Source organism: Mustela erminea, chromosome 2, assembly GCF_009829155.1.
Source record: "Mustela erminea isolate mMusErm1 chromosome 2, mMusErm1.Pri, whole genome shotgun sequence".
Lineage (NCBI taxonomy): Eukaryota > Metazoa > Chordata > Mammalia > Carnivora > Mustelidae > Mustela > Mustela erminea.
The window spans coordinates 93,725,943-93,745,254 of record NC_045615.1 but is presented as its reverse complement, the minus strand read 5'-3'; positions in this window follow the sequence as shown (position 1 = coordinate 93,745,254).

The following is a 19,312-nucleotide window of genomic DNA, read 5'->3' as shown; positions in this document are numbered from 1 at the left end:
CCCTTTTTCAACTTCCTGTGAAGTGCATTCCTTCCCTTTGAAGTCCCAGACCTCTACCCCCTTCTCCTTAGTTCAGAATGACACATACATGTCAGTTTGCCTATCTTTGGAATTTCCGTGTCTTTGTGGATTCCTCGTGTGTGCACCATTAAATGTGATTTTCTCCTGTTAATCTGCCTCAAGTCAATTTGATTCTTAGTCCAGCTAGAAAAACCCTGGAGGGGACGGAAAATTCTTGCTCCCCATCCGCATCTAGAAGAGTACTTAGCATATTATGTACCTAATGTAGAAAGATATATTTTAAAAGGTAAAAATCATGCCTCTCATGCAAATAGAAAATGAAAACACATCAAAGGTTTTATCAAATTCATTAATGGGGGAACCAGGATGACCTTTTAACTAGCTCAAAGGAGAATTTTTTTTTTTAAAAAAACCACACATATATGGTATTAAAAAACAAAACTTAGCGGAGGACAGGTTAAAAACCTTATTGGCTTTATTCAGATACTCCATGCACCCAGCAGACAGGAAAGAACTCTGAGAGCTGTACAAAATGAAAGACTATTCTAGGCAGAAGGGGGTAGAACAAGGACATTAGACCAGACCAAAAGTAAATTGCTTATTGCAAGGTTACTCTCCTTTAGGGCATGGCAGGGATCGACCCGGCAGATTACTGAACTAATGCTGATGAGGTGATTCCTGACAGTCTAGTTTAAGATTCCATTTCTCCAAGAGCTGAAACAGTCATTAAGTGAAGTCTCGGTGTGTTGACGTGGGACTTCGCATAAGCGACTCTATTTGGGGCCGGTTGTCTTGTTTTTAACAACAGGCAGTAAGGAATGCTAAAATTAACTTACAAAGAGTGGCAAACCAGGTCTGCTCCCAATGCCCGGTTGGTCCCTTCAGGTTCCCTCTGCCCTCGTTGGTTTTGAAATCACTGAAGAGGACCATTATGTAAGAAGCCAGATCCTAGAAGTTCAGGGTGGCCCCAAAACGTTCCTGTGTATTTGACTGAACGGCTTGGGGCTTCAGTACACGGCAGGCATTCTGAACTGCTGGCCAGCTGCCCTGAACTCCCATCACCGTGTACTGAAGTAACCTCCTCCAATGACAGCCTCAGAGAAGAGGTCTGGGCTGGGCCCGTGGGCACGCAGAGGCTCTCAAAGGGAGAGGATTGCTCCAAGAATGAGAAACAGCAGAAGGAAGAGGGGAGCAGGGAATGGGGCCCCTGGCCCATGGCCACAATCTTTTGGTGTTTATAGCTCCCGTTTTGAGAAACTTGGGTACATCCCTACTAGGGAACTAGTTTGGAAAACAAACGAACAAAACAAGCAATTCCAGGGGGACCTTTCTGGGCTCCCACTGATTTGCCTTCTTCCCACTTTCCAGACAAATCTTGAGATTCCCTACTCGCTTTTCCAAGCCAACCCCAGTCAGTCCCCAAATCCAGATCCTAAGAGGTATTGATACAATGGGAGAAAAAAAGGTGCTTGAGTACTTTGAAACCCTGTGCATTCATGTGTAATCTGCTTCGATGGATACTGAAAGTTGGTACAGTTTCTGCCTTAGGAAAGTATAAAACAATGGAGCTTTGAATAATGAGATGTTCATCACCTTGTGTGGATAAAACTTCCAGATGATCCTATGGTTGAAACAGTGCCATCCCATGAACAAAGACTAGCAAACAAGCAAGTTTCTCTGTATCTTTTCCCTGGCCGCACTGACGATGAAAAGCGTTGTCCCTGCCTGCAGGACACATAGATCCTTCTGGTAAGTGCCCCATTCCTTACATTTTTGTAAGAAAAGAAAAACAAAAGGAGACGCAGCATATTGGTAATTACAATACAATGGGCTTTAAAATATATATTCTACCTATAGAAACTCAAAGGAATCTATAACGGTTTCTACAGATTTACCATATTCATCAGTGTTTGTTGCTAAAATGATACTCTAGGGAAGGCAATAGAGTAAGGCCAAGGTCTGGCAACATAAAAACAATTCCAGCCCGCGTGAAAGAGCTGTTTTCATGAAACAGAAACTGTAAAGACAACTACTTCCCTATAATTGCTGTAAGAGATGAGAAGAAATGATATGTTTAACTAGAGTCATGTTCCCTCTCAGACCAGTGGCATCCCCCCAAATCAGTCCCTGGCCTTGCCCTCTATGCCCTATCCCTGACCCTCAAAAACTGGCAGCTGGTCATCTGGTTTCTGGCAGCCGGGTGGCCGCCAACGGTCCTCGTGCAGAGAGACAGAAAATGCACACCCTTCCCCAGGATGCCCAGAAATAACCAGGGCAGTTATGATATCCGACAGCCATAATACTCTTCCCTGAAGAAATAGAGCATGTAAGTTTCTCCACGTGCCTGGAGTTTATTGCATTATCTCACCGCAAGCCCCTGACCGGTTGAAGAAACCTTGTCACAACACGGCACATGTTGAAACGAAACTCAGATAAACCAAATTTGAAATCATTCCCCAGTCCGGGCGGTGTAAAAAAGTAGAGAACTGCGGCAACCCCTCAGAATACATCCTCCCCTTTTAGAAACTGGAGCACTTTGCTCTGCGGGCCTGGGTGTAGACAATGAAGCTGAAGAAGGCCAGAGCCTCTTCCCCATGGAGGAGACCTTTGCCCTGGGACAGACGGGGCACAGGGAAGATGACAATCGGGTCCCACCAAGCTTCAGACACAAACTGCCGGTCACCTAATACCAGGAATGCCCCACCAAAGCTCAAAGAGACAAAAGAAGAGTGGCAAAGAAAGCAAAAGAGAGATCAGTTGCCAGTGTAGTACAGTAAAAAGAGTAAAATAGCACAGAAGCTGGCATGCGGCGGGCCGTGCGCAGCTGTCTCTGCCACTCCCCCCCACGCCCTCCGGCCCTGGGTGGGCCCAGAAGAGATGAGATCTATTTGTCGAGAAGGCCATTGTACAAGGCAACAGATGAGCGTCGCAGGCCGTTATGATTTCCAAGACTGCAAGGATTTCCCAGAAGAATGGAAACAGAGTGCTTGAATTACTTCAAAATGGCTTTTGACAGTAATAGAAGGTCTCAGCCCGAGTTGTCTTCCGTTTACATAAGGCTTAGGAGAGGATCAAGGAAAGCAGGATCTGGAGACTGGTGGGGAGAATGAGAAATCCGTGTTCTCACTCTTGACAACTCCCAGCATGTGCAGCCTTCCTCTCTCACACACACACGCTCACACAAGTGCACTCGCACACACGAACACGCGGCACGTCCATACACACGCCTGTGCACACTCACACCCACACTCGTACATGCTCACACACGCTGAACACACCCTCACACTCTTTCAGACCCCGCACCCACAAGCTCACACACATCCAGGCACACTCACAGGTGCTATGCTCACCTCCCGGGGGGGACACGTATTCTCACGGAAATAATGTAGTGGCCATATTTCCAGGTGGCCAGACGTTGAACAACATTTGAACCCAGAAGGGAGAGGCCATTTTGCATGTTGGTGATCGAAAAACAACAGAAGGAACTAACCCTATTGATTTGCCTCTTTCATTTAATCGTTACTAATTTTTTTAAGCAACTAGTGTGTGGAATTAAGTACTTGAAAGCAGGGGTTGTTGGCATGACCCCACCCTGCCCTGCCCCATGGGGAGAAGCCAGGCTCCCTGTGGGCCAGGCCGGAGCTGGAATCATAAATTTGCTGGAACCAGAGCAGCAAGAGGCAGATAAGCTCTGAGCTGAGAGAGTCTAGACATTCTGGATGGGCCCTGGGCTGCTGAGAGGGCCTCGGTCTGCTAGGAGCCTCTGACATCCACCATGGTCCGCCAACTCCCCAATTACACTCAACAGAAGGGAAGGTCTGAGCACTGCGCCGGTCCTGTGGACAACTGTCTCAACTAATCTACATAATCCAACAAGGACGAGCATACTTTATTCCCATTTTTCTGATGGGAGAAACCGAGGCTCAGAGGTTAGTGATCTGCTCAAGGTCAGTAGAATCCAGTCCCGTGGATCTCAAAACCTTGTTCTTATCTTCGGCTGCACGTTGGAATCGCGCGGTGACCATCAGAAACACCGATGCTTATTCTCTCCCCTCACAGCAGTACAGATTCCATCGGTCCCAGGTTCCGCCTGGGCACCTCCACTTTTTGAAAGCTCCCTGGACGATTCTGAAGCTCACAAAGTGGAGACGCACCATCGTCAGCAACACTTCTTAGTGTGGTCCTCACCACCCACCACCGACCCCTAACACCGGAGCTAATACACACATGCAGATTTCCAGGCTTCAGCCAGGATCCATTATTAAGCATTTATTTCATGCTGGTTAAGCATACACGGCCTCAAATAACACCAGTCCTATGAGGTTGTCGATTCTTCTCATTTTACAGACAAGGAACCAGATTCAGGGGTCTTCGGGAGCTTACCCAGTGGCTCTATCTCCCTGCTCCCCACAGAGGAACGATCACACACCTTCTTGGGGGCGGTCGGGAGAGGGAGAGCTAGCTGGTATAAGCCAAAGTGGCATCAGTAGAGCCCAAGAAGGGGTATGGAAGTTTCTGTGCCAGCAGGAAGGAGAAGGTGGGACTGGAGGGGGTCCGAGCCGGGTGCAACCGGGGGGGATGCTGGAGGCCAGAGGGGGATTTCCACAGAAGGGATTCCTGAGGTCTGGAGGGAGGCAGGAGGAGAAGACAGCCTGAGGAGGGAAACTGAGGCTGAGCTGGGGAAGACGGTATGCCCTGAGCCACCAACAGAGAGATGTCTGGGCAGGGCCGTGTCTCAGCTAATCCCAGGTTGGGGCTACCAGCACTTCCCGCTAACTGACTTTGATGTGCACCTAGACCAGTGGTTCTCACATTAGAATCACCAAGGGTGCTTTTTAAATAAATATCAATTTAACTGAGAAATCGTGTGGATTTTATAACGCCAGTGAGACCCTCTACCGCCTCGGAGAACTTACTGAGATTTCTCCTCCACCAAAGGAGGACCACACCAAAGTGAGGACAGCTCACCTAGAAATGTCCCAAACCTAGCATTTCTCTTCAGCTTGGCCCTTAATGTTTCAGTGTTACTGTGTCTCTGGAACACAGCTTCCTTCATTAGGTATCCTATGCAGAAGGCAAAAAAATCTAGCTCGTAGGTGGTGTTGAGTGATCAGACCACTGAAGAAAAAAAGCAGGAGCTGAGGGTTCCCCGCCTGTCCCTCTGGGGCTTGTTAAGGCAAAAGAAAAGGGCAATTATCCCCCTCTTGATGAGAAAACACAAAGGTCTCCGATTAAGAGCAAACAGTTAAAACAGCTCTTACTCATTTTGAAACATGGCACCAAGCCTGAGCCAGGCTGACTCACCCAACAGCAGTGATTGCAACATGGCTTGGCCCGTGACAATCTGACTCACGGACACAGGGATCTGAGCTGACTGTAGGCCAAGGCAGGACCTGCAGAAAAAGAAATAGAATAAAACAAGTCTACCAGCCCCAAACAGGAAAACCCAGGGTAACACCATGAGGCATGAAGGCCAGCTACTGTTTTCTTCTGCTTCCTTAGCAAGAGGACAAAGAATTTCAAAGATTGGGGGCACGTGGGTGGCTGAGTTGTTAAGTGTCTGCCTTTGGCTCAGGTCATGATCCCAGGGTCCTGGGATTGAGCTCCGCATCAGGCTCCCTGCTCCGTGGAAAGCCTGCTTCTCCCTCTCCCACTACCCCTGCTTGTGTTCCCTCTCCTGCTGTCTCTCTCTCTCTGTGTCAAATAAATAAATAAAATCTTTAAAAAACAACAAAAGGAGTGCCTGGGTGGCTCAGTGGGTTAAGCTGCTGCCTTCAGCTCAGGTCATGATCTAAGGGTCCTGGGATCGAGCCCCGCATCAGGCTCTTTGCTCAGCGGGGAGCCTGCTTCTCTCTCTCTCTCTCTCTCTCTGCCTACTTGTGATCTTTTTTTGTCAAATAAATATATAAAATCTTTTTAAAAATCTTTTAAAAAATTAAAATTAAAAAACAACAACAACAAAGATTTTCAAAGATCGGTTGAAAGATGGTTTTCTTTCTTTCTTTCTTTTCTTTCTTTTTGGTTATCCCTCCCACTTTCCCTTAGACTGTGTTTTTCTCACACCTTTGTTATCAGCAAAGCATCCTCAGAATTTCAGTTGCTGGCCCGTCCCAGGCAAACCCATCTGGGATCAGAACTCCGGACAAAACAGCTTCATTGGCCCTTCTAGGCACCTCACATCCTCATACCTCCATGAGCCCACTTCCCATTCTATTCTCAAAGGATGCACGGACTCATCATCTCCGCTCATGCCTAACTCGGTTCTGAACAGCCACACATTCAGAGCTGGGAGCTGGGGCTTAAACGTTGTCCTTTTCATCCAGAGAAGTTATATTTTGTCAAACCACTAGGGGGAGTAAATCCCAGAGTTATCACAACTCCAAGGATTCCACACCTCTGACGGAAGCCGGAGCTTCAGGACCACAGATGCTCCCATGACAGTTTCTTCCCCCTGGCTTTCCAGAGGTTCCTAAGAATGCACATCAGCAAGCTAGAAAAGTCAGTTAACAAAAACTGCTTGCCAAACTCATTTCTAAACAATACCCCCCAAAATATTTTTCAGGTTCTCGGAGATCAGCGTACTGACCATTTCCAACCAGAGTCCCATGACACGCGGGAGCCTCAAACAGGCACAACCCCCCAAGTGCTTAAATGTAAAAATACCAGGACTTCACTCTGATCCATTCAAAACTGAACACAATCGAAACACGGTTTGTGCCCCCGAAGACCTAGGGTCCAAAACAGGACACTTCACGTTTGGTGTCCCTGTTGGAGACTACAGGAGGCTGTCAGGAGAAAGAGGGGGAGAAAAGACAAAGGGGACGCCATTCGGTGGATGAAGCAGCCCAGGGGGAGATCCAGAGAACCAAATACAACATCTTAAACTTTGAGTTGAGCCCTCAATGCGCCTCTGGCCTCTGGAGTGGTTTGGTCAGAGTCTGGAGTACTCCACAGAAGACTTGCATAAATTCGTGGCAAAAGAGCAGGACAGAATGCTGTGCAGACTTTGGAGAGATTCCCAGGACCAGCTAGACCGGTCACTTGGTAAAACATCAGACAATGGGGCCTTCACCCACACCCGGAGTGAGGGCCCTGCTTTACAACAGCAGAGAAAAATTAAAGCAAGGAGAGGAAGGAATCTGAAGATATTCCCAAGAATACGTATAAGGAGTATTCATTCATTTATTTATTTATTCATTCACTCATTCAATATCAGGTTGAGCACCTCTCCCCTGCCAAGCTCTGTGCTAAGTCCGGCTGTCATGCAGTTAACAGAAGAGTGAGGACAAGCATTAACAAGGCTTTGCAAAGCTAATTAATTCCCGGTCATTGTGACCAAGTCCCAGGTGCCATTAGGAGACTAACCTAGCCTGGGGGACAGAAAAGCCTCCCCAAAAGTAACCTTTCAGCTGAGAATTGATAACAATGTCATGGGCTGCAGGTGTGTGTGCTGGGGGTAGGGATGAGGCGGTGGGGGGTGGGGGAGTGGTGGAGACATAGGAACAAAAGGAATGCCCCAGGCTGAGGGACAGCAGTGAAAGGGCCTGAAGAGGAAAAGGCCTTGGCACAGAGGATGCTGAGAGGAGTGCAGAGTGGCTGTTGCACAGAGACGAGAGAGCGGGTGGGATCTGGTGCACGGGGCCAGCCCGCCCAGGCCCATGCTCAGGATGCTTCCTTCAGACCAGAGTTTTGCAACAAAGATGATTTTACGACCCACCCCTCCCCCAACCCTGGGGACCTTTGACAGCGTCTGAAGACATTTTTACTTGTTACAAGGAGGGAGTGTGGTGCTACTGGTAACTAATGACACGAGGTCAGGGACGCTGCCAGACATCCCATGTTGCACATCCACAAAAATGACCCCACTCAGAATGTCAACAGCGCTGAGGCTGGGCTGATTGGTGTCACAAGATTTGTTCTGAAAAGATAACTCTGACTTCAGCTGGACTGACAGAGAATCACGAGCGTAGACACAAAGGGATCTGTGAGGAAGGCCTGATGGGGTCTAAGCAAGATGGCGGGGAGGGGGAGAATGTCGGTGTGGGTGGAGCGAAGTGAATGGCTGAGAAAGACTTTCAAAAGCACAGACCATGGACGGTAGCTTAGCCTGCATCTCTAGAGCCCAGAGCCGGAGACAAGGTTCAATGCGTAGGCTTTATGTGGACGGTAGAATAGCAGGACGGCCAGAGTGAAGGAAAGGGCGGGATGGTGGGAAGCAGTGATGGTGGGAATGGTGGAAGACACTGCATCTCGGGACAGTCCTCTGAAGTGAGGGAAGGAAAATGTGTCTTCCATCTCCTGTCTCCCCATGTCAGTTTTGATACATATCTCCAAAGTCCTTGAGGAGATTTCTGTCATCATGAAGTGGGGACTACATCCTCTCCTGTGAGGTGGGACTGGCCTGAAGAATGTGCTCAAAGCCTGGAGCAGGCCACAGAAGCAACGCTCTGTGGCTTCCAAGATATGGGAGTCAAAGACCCTGCGGCCGCCACCTTGCTCAGTAAGCACCTATGCTCGGAGCACCCCCCCCCCTTCGTAACTGAGCCAGAAGTCCCCTACCCCACGGCCGCCATGCTGGGATGAAGCCCAGGACACGGAGAGAGAGAGCCCTCATGGGAAGTTGTGGTTGGCAGCTCCAACTACAGGCCCGGACAACGGCAGCACCAACTGCTGGACCTGTGTGTGAAGATTCTGGCAGGGGATTCTTTCTGGTGCACAATCATAGAGTCACCCCCCAGCCTTAGACACTGAGGGGCACAGGAGCCAGTGGTGGCCTACTGACCCAGGCAACCAGTGAGTCTACTCCAATGGTTGTTTTAAACCCCTGAACTCGGAAGTAATTTATCACACCTGAGCAGTCACCAGAACAACCTCATTGCGAGTTAATGAGTACACCTTCCAGGATGCCTCATTGGCCCCTTTGACACCCCCCCATGCCCTGCGATGTGGCATTTCAGACAGGATCTGGGGATGCCAGGATGATGACTGGGTGTCCTCAGGTGGCGGATTACAAAGAGCCCACGGGGAGTCAGTCCATCACAGCAGAGCCAAGGTGGAGGATGCAGGAGAGAGAGATGAGGTCAAGAACATTGGGTACAGTATACTAGAAATGTCAGGAAAAAGGGTAAGGTAGAGGGTACACAGGACTGAAGGAGTCCCACATTTCCGGTTTCTGAACTTGAGCAACCAGGTAGAGTTACTGAGATAGGAATTAGATAAGAGGAGGGGGCTCAGTTTCAAGTGTCTGTGGATCCACTATATAGGGCAAGAAGGGGGAGCCTAGGTCACCAAAGATGGTCAAGGTCATTGATCTTAAGACTGGAAGGCCCCAGGAGGGTTTAAGGTCTGTCCCAAATTCTTCTTTCCTCTGTCATGAATATTTTCCAGGTCTTAGGGTGGGACCCTTGACAAGCTAAATCACGAATTCCAAGAATAGCATATTAGAGAGGACAAAGGTGGCCCTCAGGAGAGGACATGGAATCTCCAATAATGCCATATCCAGAAACACACCCTCTACCCCATGAGATACAGGAAAGATACCATCATATATATATATATTTTTTAATGTGTGGGGAAAAGACTTGAGTTATTTTCAAACATGTTGGAATCCCTTCTCAACACGGAGCTCAAACATGTTGGAATCCCTTCTCAACATGGAGCTCAAACATGTTGGAATCCCTTCTCAACATGGAGCTCTCTATCTCCTCCTTCTCCTAAACCCAAATTGAAAAGGTTCTACCTGGGCATAATGTCAGTCTGTTTTGCATTATTTAGATAACTGGGGCCTTTGACTCATGTTCTTATCAGTGTTGCTTTAGTTCATGGATTCATCATATTCCCAGGCCTGAGGAGATCTCAAAAAATAAGAACATACAACAGTTATCCATGCCCCCACCTCCTGTTCCTGATCATCAGTAGGCAGAGTCCTCTTCTAAAAGGAAATGTCAAGGTCAGGCTTGAGACACTAGCTCTGATTCTTTCAAGGGCAGTGCCTGGGGCCGGGGGTGTCCCCAGGGTCCTCCAGTCTCAGCCGGGACTCCCATGACCCATGTGTTCCCGTTCTCCCAACATGCAGATCCAGGATTTTCTGGGCCCTCCTACCCCCACCACTGGAATCGAGAGAGCAGTGCCTATAGCAGTAGTAACACTGGATTCTTTACAAAATCTTGTACGTCGCGGCGGGGAGCAGCTGAGGGGGGAATCCAAGAATGAAGAAGGGAAGGAGGGATGAAGCATTTATTGAGGGACCACATTCCTTTACTGTTCCTGGGACTTTTATCTCCGTGAATCCTCACAAAATCCCATTGGTGTTGGTGACCCGTATTTTTTGTTTTACATGAAGAAGCTGGGACACTAAGAAATGAATCAACTTGTCCCGGATCGCGCCGCTAATCAGATGCAGAGCCAGAGTCCATTTTTGACTCCAGCCCAGTGCTCTCTGCCCTAACAGCTTCTTGCCAAAGGTCTTTGTATCTCCCTGTCTGTCACTCTTACCGGAACAGAAGGCAGTTCCGGAAGTTTTGGGGAGACAGGGCTGCGTACACAGGAACCACGGTCCGTCTCCCTGAGCGCCACCAGATGGCGCAGTGAGAGGCTAAAATCCACTGGTTTTTATTCGTGCTTTTGGAGAGACAGACAAGCGTGGGGGAGAGCAGCTGCAGGGGGAATGTCAAAACACAGTTCTATTTAGGAACGTGAAGCCTTCTGCCTGGCCCTGTCTCCCACCGGGATCCTTGGTTGGCTCTCCGCAGACTATAAGTGAATTTGCTTCTTTCTTCCTTCCCATCCTACTGCTAACCCACATCTCTGATTCTATTTTCTCTCCAGCCCTGACACGAGGGCACTAGTCCCACCCACGTCAGGGAAGAGGGCGTCCTGAAGACAGAGGGCAGCAGCCAAGCGAGGGGTGGGCTCAGGGCCTGCAGTCCTTCCCCACAGCAACTGGTGGGCCATTTCCCAGACATGTCCCCTCCTCACCATTTACCCAACACACACACACACACACACACACAGCATTCACACAACGCACACATGCTGGTCTGGGGGGCCTGAGTCTGCTATGGCTGTCAGAACAAAGTACTACAGACTGGGAGTCTTAAGCAACAGAAATCTGTTTTCTCACAGCTCTGGAGGCAGGAAGTCCAAGATCAAGGTGTTGGCAGGTTTGTTTTCTTCTGAGGTCTCTCTCCTTGCTCGCAGTTGGCTGCCTTCTCACTCGGTCCTCTGTAGGTGCACCCCTGGTGTCTCTGTGTGTGTCCTAATCTCCTCTTCTTCTAAGGACACCAGTCAGACTGCATTAGGACCCTCCTTGGGAGGCTCATTTTAACTTATTCACCTCATGGAAAGCCCTATCTCCAAATACAGTCACATTCTAAGGTACAGGGTATTAGGGCTTCCATATATGAATGGGGGAGGGGGACACCCAATTCAGTCCTTAACAGGACCCGATCACTTATTTTTTGAAATTCCGAGTAAAGGGCAAAATTTTTCGTTGAATTTTGGCCCCAAGAGGACACAGGAAGAAGTCATAGGTCACAACATTTTCGGGAATTTCACTTTAAGAACTTCATCAATTGTGTGATGTTAAGGATAAATACGGCTGAAGCAATCCAAGTAACAGCAAAACGGTCTGTCCCAGGCACTGACGTCGTAGCCCTAATGGATCTGGCTTGGTGTCTCTATAACTCAGGAAATAACCAGAACACCACCAGCTGTCTGCTTCTCTAGGAAAAGCCCTGTGTTCCTTCATGTCTGTCGTTTGAACACCCTCCAATGCCGAGAACTCCTTGAGGTCATAGAACTCCCTCATTCGCTGGGCTTTCTACCTGGGACACAGTTTGTGGCTACCCAGATCTCCTTGACATACCTCGGGGGGCTGTAGGGGTGGCCAAATTGTCCCCAGGGTAAAAGTTCAGGCCAGAGCGTCTTTTCAACCTGGGAGTGCCTCAGGCCACACTCCATGTGGCTTGTTTAGAAGAAGGTCATAGAGAATTAAGAAATCCTGAAGTTGTCCCTTCCCAGAAGGAAAACTAGAGAGGGGAGACAAGGGAAATGCCTAGAGACTAAAGAAAGTAGCCCCTGTGTGATAGTGGCCAACAGGGCCCAGGCTTGGAGGTCTGTGTTTCCCTGTGCCCGGAAGTGATCACATCCTCATTTGGGTGGCTGTGGGGTCTCTAGTCCCTGCTTCTTCCCAGACTGCCCTGCTGTTCCCTCAAGGGCAAACCAGCACTAGTCAACAGCCTAAGCCATTCTCTGCCCACTCCCTCTTCAGCCCTCGCAAGGGCAACTTGCCTCCTTCAGGACAAGACCCTTCTGAATCCCAGTGTTTTGTCACAGTCTCATCCAGTCTTAGGACGCAGGTGCCACGGTGGTGTCCACATGCTGCCGTTATGAGGCCAACCGCAGAGTCAGGGCCGTGCTTTTGTCAGACACATGGCCGACAGGGAAGGGGAGCCGATATCCAGAAGCAGTGTCTGTTTTAATGAGAACAAGGTGCACCCCTTCCATTACGAAGTGTCTTTGGTCATCAACCTGCTACCGGGGCGGGGGGAGGATTACTTGGGGAGAGGGGACATCCTCTAGGAAGTTCTGCTGCCCAGCCCTACAACTTTGAGCTCTGTTGGCCTAGACATTCTAGTTCCCAAAGAAGGAATCCCACCACCAAGGGACACACTGGTTTTGTTAAATGTGCCATCTGGCCCCATTGGGTTCCTTATGCCAGCAAATCAACAAAGAAGGGGGGCTGTGTACTGGGTGAGGTGACTAGTCCTGATTTTCAAGGGGAATCTGGGTTTCTCCTGAGGAGTATGTCTGGAATGCAGGAGCCTCCCTCGGTGTCTTTTAGTACTCTCAGGCCTTGGACTGAAAACCACGGAAAATTACATTATCAGGACTGCCAATGGCCCAGACTTCTCGGGAGTGGAGACAAGGAATCGTGTCTAGTCAAATTTTCTATGGGCAAAGGAAATTTGAAGGAAGTAAGGAGGAAGGTAGTTATAAATACCAGCGAAGACCACATGATCCCTTGTGGAAACAAGAATGATGGTAGTTAGGAACATTTCCCTCTTATTTCGATGTGAAGTTGTGTCTATGTAACCAGTTTTTTCTTTTCCCCTCTTCCGTTCATCTACCATTCAACATAAATGCATTCATAATTTTTAACTTTCTAACTCACAGAGATAATGTGACTCTGTGAGAAGACAAATGATTCTGACCCAAAGAGGGAAAAGGGGACTCTGGGTCATCTTTTGGAGAAGGAGTATGGTTTTGGTTGTATGAGAGGCAGTCACAGTGTGATAGATGGAAGCATTATTTTGCTACTTTCTTAATTTGGAATTAAATCTAAGTATCATTAAAAGAAGAATACAGACTCCGTCCTGACATGTACCCAGTGGGTTTCATTTAGTTAGTTAGTTAGGCTAGAAATATGTCTCTTTTCTGAGGCCACAGGGACATTTGGTGTGAGATTTGGAAGGCCAAAGTGAAGGAGCAATTTTCTTCTTTTTGTACTAGGAGGTCAGCACAGAATATAAGGGGCTGTTACCACTCCTGCACACGGCTCTCGTTTGCTGGCTGTCCTTGCTGGCGTGGGGCGCAGCTGGCCCGCAGTGCCTCTGCTCCCGGCACATCTCCTTCTCAGCCTCTTTGACTCTGGGCCAGGTTTATGTTTCATTCTGGGGTAAAGGGTACCAGATTCCACCACAGATTGCTCTCATCAAACGTGTTGGAGGTGGGGGGAGATGAAAGGTTGACATGACTTTCATTCCATTGTCCTAGCTCAGCCCATCGTGGGAGGGTCTCGTATGTTCTTGCTTTCTTCTTCACATCTTCCCTTCCCAACCAGCTGCTCTACTGACATCAGGTCCTGACAATGGACACAACAGCCACCCATAGACTGGATAACCAGGTCCCACACTGCACAAGGTAAAATGCCTATAAAATACATACATATATTATATATATGTTTCAATTTTGTGTCTTTCTAAAATTCATATGTTGAAATCTTAACCCCTAATGTGTTGGTATGAGAAGATGGGGCTTTGGGGAAGTGATTAGAGCATGAGGGTAAAGCCTCACAAATGGGATTAGTACCCTTGTAAGAGAGACCCCAGTGAGCCCTCACTCCTTCTACCATGTGAGGACATCGTGAAAAGAGGGTCATCTCCCAACCAGGAACTAGGCTTCGCCAGACACCAAATCTGCTGGCACGTTGATTTTGGATTTCCCAGCTAAAGAACTGTGAGAAATAAATGTCTATTGTTTATAAACAACCTGGTCTCTGATACTCTATTATCCAGCCCAAACAAAAACAGAGGAGCGCCTGGGTGGCTCAGTGGGTTAAAGCCTCCGCCTTCGGCTCAGGTCATGGTCCCACATTGGGCTCTCTGCTCAGCAGGGAGCCTGCTTCCTCCTTTCTCTCTCTCTCTGCCTGCTTCTCTGCCTACTTGTGATGTCTGTCAAGTAAATAAATAAATCTTTAAAAAAAAAAAAAAACCAGAAACATACGTGTGTGTGTACATATAGGCGCACGTGTGTGTTTCTGCTTCTCAGATTGAATTCTGACTGACACAGATGGAAAGACCAGGAACCTGAGGAACAAAAGGGAGCGGCTGTGCTAGTCCTGTTTTTCCCTGCATCTCTCCTCATCCTCTCCCTGCCCTCCTCCATGTCTCCCAGCCTCCCCCATCAGCTGGCCTCCAGCTTGACTTAGCCAATAGGAACCCTAATGAGAGCTGAGAGAGCAGAGGAAGACAAAGCCAAGGAATTTCTCCATCTTGTTCCTCTTGCACATCCTACCTGGCCCTGTCTGCCTATCTTCTCTCTCTCCAGCTATCTTCCAAGACACTCACCATTGTTTTACCCATTACTTGGTGCCTTTGGTCCTGGACTCTGGTGACGCTGTCTCCATCTTGGTCTCCAACCTAAAGATGGTAGAGCTTCATGTCGTTTGTTGCTAATCCAAAGGGTGCCTCCCCAGCCTGTTTGACTTCTCAGTCCATCCGTCCCCTAGGGGACCAGTTCCCTATATTGGATTCCCACTATTGTAGACACTCAGAATAGTTTGTTTGCCTGATTGGATCCAGTATGATTCTGCCCACTTGACATTCGAGTTCATGAGTTTAAAGTGAGAATAACCAGGATGACTTATGACTTTTCCCAGTAACATTCACGCTCTTCTTTGGGTAAAGACACAAAAGAGACAAAGAGTTGGGTTTAACGAGGGCTAGACTGTTGCCAGGAAGAGTTGATGGAAGAAGGAGTTAATGGTGATTTTTTTCTAAGATTTTGTTTATTTATTCATGAGAGGCAGACACAGAAGTGAGAAGCAGGCTCCCTGCAGAGCAAGGAGCCAGATGTGGGGCTCAATCGCAGGACCCCAGGATCACGACTTGAGCTGAAGGCGACACTTAACCAACTGAGCCACCCAGGCGCCCCGAGCTGATGGTGATTTTAAGGATGGCCCAAAGACCCTCGGCTGGGTTAGGAGATGAGTGAGGTCATGAAAGTGAATAGCAATGCAAGGGCAGGAAACTCAGGGAGTGAAAAATTAAAATCCATGTGTGTTTGATTATTTCTAGAGCAAAGGCGTTGCAGGAAGTGAGCAGGAAGGATAGGTAAGGGTAATCGGCAATTAGGATGCTTGAAGCCAAAGCTTTGGAAGAGATGCCGCAATTACGGCTGACAAGATCTACTTGTGAATGTGGGATTGAGTAGCTGAGACAGGCTGAGGGATGAGAACCAAGGAAATGAGAGGAAGGAACAGCGCGATGTTGAATGGATCCTCTCTGTGGGTAGTGAAAGGTCAGTGCCCAGCCTGAGGATGCTGAAGGGTCTCTCTCCCCGCTTGCATGAGCCTTGGAGAATCGGGGTCCAGCTTATTCTCATCCCTTCTCCACCGACTCCTTCACCATCACCCTGTCTTCGGCCACAGTCACTCCAGTTTCCGAGTCCCAGCGGCACGGTAAGCCAAACAGATGTTCACCAGGCCCCGGCACACCTCATCTCACTGTGCTTCGCTTTACTGTGCTTTGCAGATCCTGCTTTTTTAACAAATTGAAGGGCTGGGGGCGACCCTGTCTGGAGCAAGTGTATCAGCCCCATTTTCCCACAGCCTTTGCTCACTTCTCTGTGTCCCATTTTGGTAACTCCCACAATATTTCAAACTTTTTCATTATTATTATAATATCGGGTAGAGGGATCTGGGATCAGTGAAAGCTCAGATGATGGTTAGTGTTTTTAGCAATAAAGTACAGACTCATTTTAGACATAATGCTACTACTGCACACGTAATAATCTTCAGTATAGGGGCACCTGGGTGGCTCGTCATTAAGCACTGGCTTCGTCTCAGGTCATGATCCCAGGGTCCTGGAATCGAGCCCTGCTCAGCAGGAAACCAGCTCCTCCCTCTCCATCTGCCCCTGCTTGTGTTTCCTCTTTCGTGGTCTCTGTTAAATAAAAAAATAAATAAAATCTTAAAAAAAAATGATCTTCAATATAGTGTAGACATAACTTTTACATGTACTGGGAAACCAAAATATCCATTTGACTTCCTTGCTTGCTTTATTGTGACATTCACTGTATTGGGGTGGTCTGGAAACAAACCCGCGATGTCTCTGCGGCGTGCCTATATTTGCAGATGAAGGAGGAAACCACCGAAGAGCATAAGGATAGAAATAATTAGAACTGAATATTCTGCAGTAGCAAGGACCATTTCCCCCTTGGCTTCCAACCCTGCCAGTTTCGTTCAGGTCACCTCTGTCTGTAGAGACTCTTCTCCACCCTTCTGCCTCTCCGAGTTATCTGTCCCCTCAAGCCCTCTTTGATCAAGCCTCCAGGGCAATGCTCTGGCATTCTGGAGTGAACACACATACAGTGGGCTGTTCTTCCACAACTCTTGCCCCATGGGGGTCCCACAGTGTGTTTCCAAAAGGCCTTTCAAGGTTTGTTTGTTTGTTTGTTTGGGTTTTTTTTTTTTTTTAAGATTTATTTGTTTATTTGAGAGAGAGAGCGCGCGCGCGCGCGTGCGCGAAACTGGAGGAGGGGCAAAAGGAGAGAATCTCCAGCAGACCTCAAACTCAGCATGGAGCCGAATGCAGAGCTTGAGCTCAGGACTCTGAGATGACAACCTGAACAAAAACTAAGAGTCCAACACTCAACCGACCTAGCCATCCAGGCGCCCCTTGAGGTTATTTTTCTTTAAAGACTTTATTTATTTAGAGAGAAAGTGTGAGCAGAGAGAGGGGCAGAGGAAGAGAAGCTCAAGCAGACTCCCCGCTGAGCACAGAGCCTGATGCAGGACTGGGGCTTAGGGCTTGATCTCAGGACCCTGAGATCAGGACCTGAGCCGAAATCAAAACTCACTGACTGAGCCACCCAGGAGCCCCTTCAGGTGTTTTCTAAAGAAAAGAACCATCACTCTCTAAGAGGAATTCTGTTCCTCCCCCGAAATGCAGAACTGTAACAGCCATGGCATTGTTCTAATAAAGCCACTTGATCATGTTCCTACTCCCCAAGATAAAATGACATCCTGTGGGCGACAGACAGTGTCTAAAAGCTAAACAGCACTTTTCTAATTCAAATGTAAGAGGAGAGAAATTTTATGTACAATCCCACAACCCAGTCAAGTAAGGAGATGATCCAAGAGCTGAAGACCATTTGTCTGCAGGGCCCTCGCTGGGCCACAGTGGGGAAGCTGGCTTGTGGCTCCGGCGACGTTCAGTTGAATGCACGCTTGAATGAATGAATGAAGTGTGTATAGGGGAATATGATATTGTAATTTACAATAAGAAATGTACATTTGGTGTTCATCCCAGTTTCTGGCACAGAGCTCCTGAAACCCTTGGAATTTCCAAGGCGATAAGAGCTATGGGATCATCTTTGGGATAGTATTTGGTCTTTTGGCTTCAGTTCCTGAAATAGCTCCAGAGCCATAAAGGCAAAAAGAGTGTCTTATTATTTATAACAAAACTTTGTCAACTTCACCTGAGTTTATGTTAATGAGGTGAGTTTTGGAAAGCCCATAAGGATGGGGGCTGGTTGCCAGGAGAACCAACCCTGTGATGAGAGGGTTAGAACTTTCACACACACACACAAACACACACACACCCCTCCAGGGACAAAAAACTGGAGCTCGAATCAATCACCAATGGCCAGTGATTCAATGAGTCTTCCCTACCTAATGAAGCCTCTGCAAAAACCTGAAAGGGCAGGGTTCAGGGAGTTCATAGGGCAGTGAACACACAAAGGTCTGGGGAGACTGGCTCCCTGAGAGGGCTTGTGGAAGGTTCTCATCCTTTCCCAAATGCCTTGCCGGGGCATCTCTTCCATCTGGCTGTCCCTGAGTTATATCCTGCTATAACACACTGGTAAGCTAGTAAATAAACTGTTTTCTTTTGTTCTGTGGGTTCTGCTCTAGGAAAGTAATCAGATGGGAGGGCCAATTGTTGCCACCTCCGATGTATAGCTAGCCACTAGGTCAAAGGCACAGGTGATAACCTAGACTTGGAATTGGCGTCTGCCGTGCACTTCCTGTGGGGTCTGACGTGCTCTCCTAGTAGAATCAGAACTGAATTGAATGACAGACCCCCTGGGCAGTGTTGCATAATTGATCAGTGTGGGAATAAACGCTCACATGTGGTGTGAGAAATGTTGTCCAGGTAGTAATGTGAGAGCAGAGAAACATGGCGGTGGGGAGGTGGGGGGAGGTGCTGTTCCTTTACAGCACAAGGCAGGGAGATGCTGACCAGGGAGTTTTGAGCCATCTCAATAAAAAAATTTCAGAATTGTGGAGGAAGCCAGGCTAGGTTGGAGAATGAATGGGAGTGAGAAAATGGATACACGCGTGTCTCTCCTTTCCTAGAAACTGAATGTGGAAAGGCAAGAAACGGGGTAGTGACCACTTAGTTGCAGCACTTGGCGTCCCAGTCCGTGATCAGCCCTGCACCCCAGGCACTGCACACTCATCATGTCTTCAAAACCCCTAACAAAGGACACCATTCCAGCACCCAGCACTCCATCCCCCATATGCCTGGGGCCATGCCGGATACACACCTTCTTGAGTTCTGAAAATAAAATAGAAGAGAAATAAAAAAGATAGGCCTGCAAATGTGGAAGGAAGAGCAAAGAGTTGTGTTATGGACAGAACTGTGTCCCTCACGTTCCATTATGTTGAAGCCTTACCCCTAATGTGACTGTATTCCGACACAGAGCCTTTAAGGAGGTGATTAAGGTTAGATGAGGTCATGAGGATGGGGTCCTGATCCACTAAGACTGGTGTCCTTGGAAGAGGAGG